The sequence below is a fragment of the Capsicum annuum genome, chromosome 12, assembly GCF_002878395.1.
Source record: "Capsicum annuum cultivar UCD-10X-F1 chromosome 12, UCD10Xv1.1, whole genome shotgun sequence".
Taxonomy (NCBI): Eukaryota; Viridiplantae; Streptophyta; class Magnoliopsida; order Solanales; family Solanaceae; genus Capsicum; species Capsicum annuum.
Genome location: NC_061122.1, coordinates 74,341,765 through 74,349,881, shown reverse-complemented (window position 1 = coordinate 74,349,881; position 8,117 = coordinate 74,341,765).

Sequence of the window (8,117 nt, the reverse complement as noted above, 5' to 3'; positions counted from 1 at the left end):
AGTAGGTGTTGCTGCTCTATTATATTATATGTTAAATAAGAAGTTGCAATCTTCTCCAACAACGAATTATGATAACAAAAAATATGGGAGCAGCAGCTAAGATCATGCTCTACTAGGAGTTAATAGGGTTACCAATAGTCTTATATAGGCTCCTACTACGTGGTTGGAGACAATAGCAACCTTGTCTAAGACTCTTAGGTTTACTTACTTGGAGACCTTGGGAAAGTGGCCTATTGGGGACTTGGCTTTTGGCCTCAGTTTTCTTTTGAAGTAGTAGGTAATCACAAATCAATTATTTATTTTTTTTCCAGTAAATTTATTGGGTTGATGTGAAGCAGTCATATGTTTAAGCAAATATGAAAATAACTGTGCCACATTCCAAGTACAAGATCGTAAAAAAACAACAAAATTAAACAGAACCTATATCACAAAATCACCATTACACATTACAAGAAAGAAAAAAAGACACAAAACAGAGCAAACCCATATCATACAATCACCAAAAATGAAATAGGTCAAAGAGAAATTGAGCATGACATACTTTTTGATAGCTAAATTTTCAATAGTCAAAGAACAAGATTGCAAAGAATTGACAAAATTGAACAAACCCCGCTGAGAAAATGAACTTCAAGCTAACAACTATCACCTTTTACATAGTGCAAGAAACCAAAAAAAACACAAAATTGAATCAAACGCATACCATAAAATCACCAAAAATGAACTGGGTAGAAGAGAAAATAAGCATTTCATTGCTAATTTTTCAGTATTTGAAGTATAAGATCTCACAAAATCAACAAAATTAAACAAACCCCGCTGAGAAAATGAACATCAAACTAAAAAGTAGCACCATTTACACAAAATTAAGCAAAACCCATATCATAAAATCATCAAAAATGCACTGAATTGAAGAGAAAATGATGATTAGAAACTTTGAATACAAGAAAATATACAAGCACAAAATCATTCTCGCAACTTGAATTCATTGTTGTACTTCATGAGTTAATTAGATTCTTCTCATTTGAGTAAATACTGATTTACAAAAATGAGGGAAAAGATTGATTAGGGCTTTTGAGGGAAAAATTGAGGGTGAGCAAATATTACGCTGACAAAATGAGCAAAACATTAAAAAATGGTGCTAAAATATTAAAAAAGTTTGCACTTAATTTTTTTAAAGGTAGTAGGAGTTTTGATCACCGCAATTATAATAGATTTAAGGAGGTTACACAAACCCCCACAATTCAATAAAATTTGCGGAGGTTAATACTGACCCCCACAATTAAACCTCCATAAAATAAGCCTTTTTTGTAGTGCCAAATTATATGATTTTTAAGATTCTATTTTCTTGTTTTGAATTAGGAATCATAACCAAGTTTCTATATTCTTGAAACATGTGATTAGCATTAGATTTAGAGATGCAAGTATATCAATAAGTGCTTATGTTTATGTTTTAACTTATGAGATTTATAATTATGAATGATATTGCACTGTCTTGACTTGAGATTGCTAAAGTATTTCAAGATTTATATTTAGCATGAAGTTTTGTTATGATTTTTCATGAGTTTAAATCATGGGTTTTAATACATAAGCTTAAGTGCAAAGATTTCAAAAAGATCATCCTCTTAAATGTTATTTGATAAGTTTATACCAAAAATGAGTTTGAGATTTCAAGAAGACTGTGATTTTAAGTTTCTTTGATGGTTTAATCCTAATCTAAGATATGGAATCCACATTTGTTATTTTGATTACAGTTTAAAGCAAAGAGAAGCATAACTAATTTTCATTATAAATCCTTATACTATTTTTAGGTAGATTTTCAACAGTATGAGCCCTAAGTAATATGGGAGTAGTATTTAGCACTGAGTGTGTACAATGTCACATGCCCTAAACTATGAGACAACATTGATTCAGCTTATTCCCAATATAGATAAAGTTACAAATGGTGATCACTTTATATTAGGTCCTATTCTGGTGGCAAGGGTTGGACGACTCTCCCCCAATATTGGAGGATAAGACATTGGACACCATGATAACTCACATGGTGTATGTCGATTAGAAAAACCTCCCTAAGATAGACTAAAAGAAAAGATTTTAGCACTAAGTGGTGTAGCTTACAAAGTTTATCATTATGATTTACTACTCATATTTACGATTTCTCAACTTTATTTTTTCATGCTCAAGGTAAGCCATTTGTATTTAGTATGCAGTATTTAAAAATCTATAACTACATTGAGTTATTGTTTATAGTTATGCATTCACCCCCATATTCTCAGTATATTCCAAAAATACTGATCCGCATATATATCTATGTGCTATATTGTCTCATAATGTAGGTACTAGTTGTAGCCCATACCTCATAATTATATATTGTAAAGCTTTCAGTCAATAGGTGATGACTCCTTTTGATTCTAGGGATTGAGTTAATCATAGTTTTAGTAGCATCTTTTGTTCTTTATTCAGTTATATTGATTCGAGATAGATGGGGTTATGTCCTGGTTACCTATGGTCAATATTAGTAGAGGCTTCATAGACAGTCAGTAGAGTTAATGTATTTGATTTCAGTTTTGTTTTGTATAACTAAAGTTGTAATAGTTTTAATAGTTTTGTTTTGAAGATGTTCAGCTAACTACATTTCTTCTGCTTATTTCTTTTGGATTTATGTATTTTATTCAGTTGCTCATGAGTTATGCTCGAACAAGGGTTAGCTTGGGATCACTTGTGATCCTAAGCACCGTGTGATGTCCTTGGGGGTATTATCGGGCATTACAGAGGGAGATAGTATTACTACATTGGCTCCTTAGTTGGCATCATTTCAAAATAAAATAATGACAGTTCAATAAATTAAGTGTGAATCAACTTTAGGCTGAAGTTAATGTAATTCTGCAGGTTTAAACTTTGTGTGAAATTTTTTTAGGTAATAGTAATTCTGCGTACTTACGTAGAGAAAATTAGGAGTTAGTAAATATTAAAGGCAATGCAAAAAAAGGAAATTAGAATTATGGTAATGCCTACAATCACAATTGGGAGAGTCATTCTAATTATTCATGCAACAATAATCAGGCTAAACCTTGGCAGTTTCAATAGCAGTGGATGTTGCTTGCTACTGTACTCATAAAAATATGTGGTCACCCAAGTATAATGTAACTCTTAAGAGATGAATATCGATCCCATATAGACTTGTTGATTAGCACACTATCCAGTTGAAGTGTTATTATTGAAGTTTATTTACGTGTGATTTGTAACCAAATAAATGTAGAAGTTTTGTTGTTTTTAATTGAAATACAAAACTCAATGATATGATGTTTGAATTTTAAAAAATAGGTGGAGAGTTCCAGGGTTGAGGTATTTACTTCACATTCATGCATAACAATGATTTCTAATGGTGCTGATGTTTGTCATGATTATTGATCTACATGGTTGATATTCTAACTTGGGAATGGTTATCCTCTAAGTCATCTACCTAAATTAATCTTATAACATAGCTGAGCAGGGATTAGAGTCTTTAATTTAGATGCATTAAGCTATCTTCCCATTGCACTAACCAAGTTGGGCATTTAGCTATATCCCTATCCTACCCACAAATGATCCTTTAACAATTAGTATGTAATAATAAGAGATACGATCAACACAGTCTATTATTAATTCCATCACACCACTCCTATGGTCAATTCGTTTTGAGACTTAGATTTACCCTAAAGTTCATGACTCTTTGTAATAGTAAAACAAGAATGCAAGAATAGTCACATGACTTGAAAAACATATAAACAAAGTGTAAGACTATAATTACACATTCATGTTCATACAATCAACCCTAGAATTAGGGTTTTTATCCACTCATAGTCTTACAAAGAATCACCATAATAGAATCGATAACTAAAAACTACAAGAAAACCGAAGTAAAGAAGAAAGAATCCTAGTGTAGAGCCCTTGGATGCCTTCTATTCACTCCAATCAGATATTTTTCCAAAATGAGATATAATTTTAGAAAATTACTAATTTCATCGTTTTATTACATCTTGCATAGGATGCCCTGTACATAACATATGTATTTACAATATTACCCCTTACTTAAAGACATCCAAAATCAAATTTTGGATGTCTTGGGAGAATGGTTGCACCGAAAGTGCAAAAAAAAACTTATGGGGTGAAGAAACTATCCAAATAAAGGATAAGGAAATGATACCTATCCCTGCAGAGTGAGGAACACAGACCATCCCATGTTTTGATAGTGCGACACAAGGCACCTCCTCAAAGGTGACATTTCGCTCCCAATTTGCTCCTATCTCATTGACATTTCGCTCCCATTTGTGGTCTTAAATTTTCTTCAAAAACTCCCCCAATTATATTCTAAAATATAATATTACAATCATTAGTTCATACAACATAATAGAGCTAATGCTAGCACCACTACTTTTCTTGTCTAAACCCTATGTGATGATTTTAACTCTTAAATTGTTTCAAACATACCTTAAAGACTCTAAACATGTTCATACAAACATAATACACAATTATACCCTTAATACCTCATTAATTACATCAAGAATTAAAATGAGCCCTCTGGTCATTTTTTTGTGTTCCTATTTATTTTCCCTATTAAAGCTTTACCATAGTTGTCCTAATTTGTTTATAACTTTTTAGAACTGATAATTTTGTTACATAGCGGTTCATTTGGTTGTTAGAACTATTTCCCTACTTAAAAGACTTAATTAGTTCCAAATAGCCACCGAGCAAAAACTTTAGTAAAATGATAACAGATGGATAATCTGACTTTGCCAACATGTCTGGAACATCAAAATCCATATGGTTGCGTATCTCATTTTCTCGTATTGGACTCTGGATGCATCTCAAGGCTTTGGTAAAACTTTTAATTAAATTCTATGTTTCAGCCATCGTCTAATGATAGAGGTACCGCGATCGCATAAGGAGTGGTGCGATCACGATAGTCGCAATCGTGGTTTCATGGGGGTGTGCATTCACTACTCTTGGGGGCTAGGATGGTCCATTTAAAAACCCTCTTTTACCCAAAAATTGGTCATTTATTTATTGTTTTGAGTCTCTAAAACACTACTGGATTAAAGTATGTGTTAGGTGTTAATTGGGAACTTGAAGAGCTTATGTTTTCATGATTAACATCAAATCTAAGGTAAAATTCCTTTAATTTTTATGTTGATTTCTAGATTTTTAGACCCAAAATCCCTAATGGCTTGCGGCTTTATTTTAGCTCCACATATGGTTGTTTTGTACAAATTCCTTGAGCATTACAACTCTCTAATGTTATTTAAATAGTGGGTTAGTCTTGGATACTCTTTTTTTGTATGTGGGACCCACTTAGCGGTTTTTGGTATGATTTTGGACCTAAAGCACAATGGTTAAATATCGGTGTTGTTATCTTATATTAATGCATAGATTATGTTATTGAAAGCTTTGCTAATGGAAGAAGCTTCAAGGAAAAGGAAAGCCAGGATTGTTAGTTCATTAGCTATTAGGACTCGAGGTAGGTTAAGCTTACTTGTAGTTAGATTGAGAATAATTTTGTATGGCGTTTATTTCTTGATAAGATTTGGCGAGGTCTTAGATGTTGAATTAGTAAATGGTAATGCTTGGGATTAGTTTAAACACTTAGGTTATTGAACTTTTTAAGGGTGATAATTGACTCATAGTTTAGAACCTTGGTTAGTTGGACTTGTTATCTTATGAATAGAATGAGAATGCTCTAGTTGCTCTAGTTAGATAGGAGTGACCTTTTTCACTCACTTTAAGAGTATGTTAGCCTAGATTTCATGGTTATTAATAGATATTAGGTGCTTTGGATGACTTAAGAGACTTACTTGAAGAAGAATTGTCCCATAGAAATAGTATGGATTGGTAAGCTCATAAGGCATGATTTATATAACATAGCCCAATTTCGGGTAACAGTTATACTTGTAGAATAGAATTTGGGCATTATTAGAAGTGGAACATGACCCACCGTAAGCTTGAACTATGTAACTTCTTTAGTGACCTAGATTCGCGATGGAAGGCCTTGATTATGCTTTTGATGATATGATGGATAAACCTAGTAAATGGTTTATACATGATGTCGATGTTGGCATAATGTATATCATTTATTAATTATCTTGTTTTCATGATATGAATAGCATGGGAAAGTCTTATGGATTGAATATATGGTTATGGTATCTCATAACTTATTGGCTAGTTTATTAGGTTAGCCTTAAATTATGTTATAACTCTTATTATGATTCCAGCTTAATGACTAAGCTAATGAATTATACAAGAATCTCTTTGTGCTAGTACTATGAACCATGTGGGTAAAAGGAGAATTCTAGAAGGCATACCCATGACTTATAATTGGGTTGTTAATAATCATGATTAAGCTAAAAAAGTGGTGGTTGCTCATATCATTAATATATAAATGCCCATGCATCTACTCATATATTATAGTGCTGGCTATTGGTGAAGTACCATTATATGTATTTCCTTAGATCGCTTATACTTTATAGTTGTGGGTTTGTATTTGTTATTGATTTGGCCTTATATGTATGTATTTACTATTATTTTATTGGTTATTGATGATGATGCCTAGTGAATTCAAAAGAGATATTGATATTATGATGATGCCCAGTGAATTCGGAAGAGGTATTAATGTTATAATGATGCTTAATGAATTCGAAAAAGATATTGATAGATGCCAGGTGAATCAAGAAGAGGTATTGATGTTATGATGATGCTCGGTAAAATTGGATGGGGTATTGATGTTATAATGATACTCAGTCAATCCATAGGATATAATGAGGTTTTGATGATGCTCGGTGAATTTGGTGGATATACTGATGTTATGGTGATACTATGTATGGTAAGCATATATGAATACATAGGTCTATGTGTAGTTATGCCATTGTATGATTAAGTCAATATGTACACTTAGGATATGATGTTTTTCTTGAAAAGTTGTCTATAATTCTCTTCAATTAATCACTAGTTAAGTGGTGTGACTCTTGTAAATACTAAATAGTAAATATAAGTAGAATATATTGATTATCGACTTAAAACTAATTGGTAAGTGTAATCATGTGTCATACTAAGGGTTTACCTAGTGAATATATTTTGCTTGAAGAAATGGATATGTTATGGAATTTTGCCTGGCAAAATGGTTTATGTGCTAACTAGTTGCCTATATAAGGTATTTATATTACTTGATGGCTAGAAGCCGAGAATACTAGTTAGTGGACCTTGTTTAGTTAAAATATCGTAACTAGTAATTGAGGTTGTGACGTGTCTAATGATGATAATAGACATAACAATGTTAATGATTCATGATATTGATGTCTAGCATGTAATGTTATTGGTTGTTTAAAGAGGACTCAGATAATTATAGTGCAAACTAGAAAATGGCATTGGTTAATAGATAGATAAGTGTGTTGATGATATGTAGCCTCTCACTTTATGATGACTAGCATACTTATGATAAATAGGAATGAGTTGGTGAAATGGTGATTTTGGTGTAGTAATTTGTCTTTGATAGATATGTATTTCGGCTATCTAATGAATCATAATTAGTTGTTTCTACATGAAGAAAAAGTATATAATGAATCAATTAGGCTAAGGGTTAGAGGCCTTATGGTGACTAGTAAACTAGTAGCTCAATAATAAAATAGTGGTTAGTCAATAAAGACTAGATAGTGTATACTAATGAGTTAGAGGTCTAGAGATTATATAACTTTGAGTTCTGTTGAGTCGATTTGTGATAATCGATGATGATTATGGATCTTGGCAAATAACCTTTAATGGAAATGTGGAAACCGTGGTAGATGTGAGTTTGTTATGTATATATATTCATATATGTTGATATGTTAATAAATTGATATATTGGTGAACTCTTGGGCAGTGTGGGATACCGTGATAAGTTCTTTACTTTGTGTTCTTCTGGGTGTACTTCATGGTTGTATGGGATGCCATGGTAATTTCATTTACTTTATGATTTAATGATTGTATGCATGTTGAATTCGGTATTAATGGGATTTTATTTGTATATACATGTTGCTTTATGCTTCCAGATTGGTTATCCGCTTTGTATGATGGTTATGGTATATATTGATATGGGACATCATATTATTGTTCTC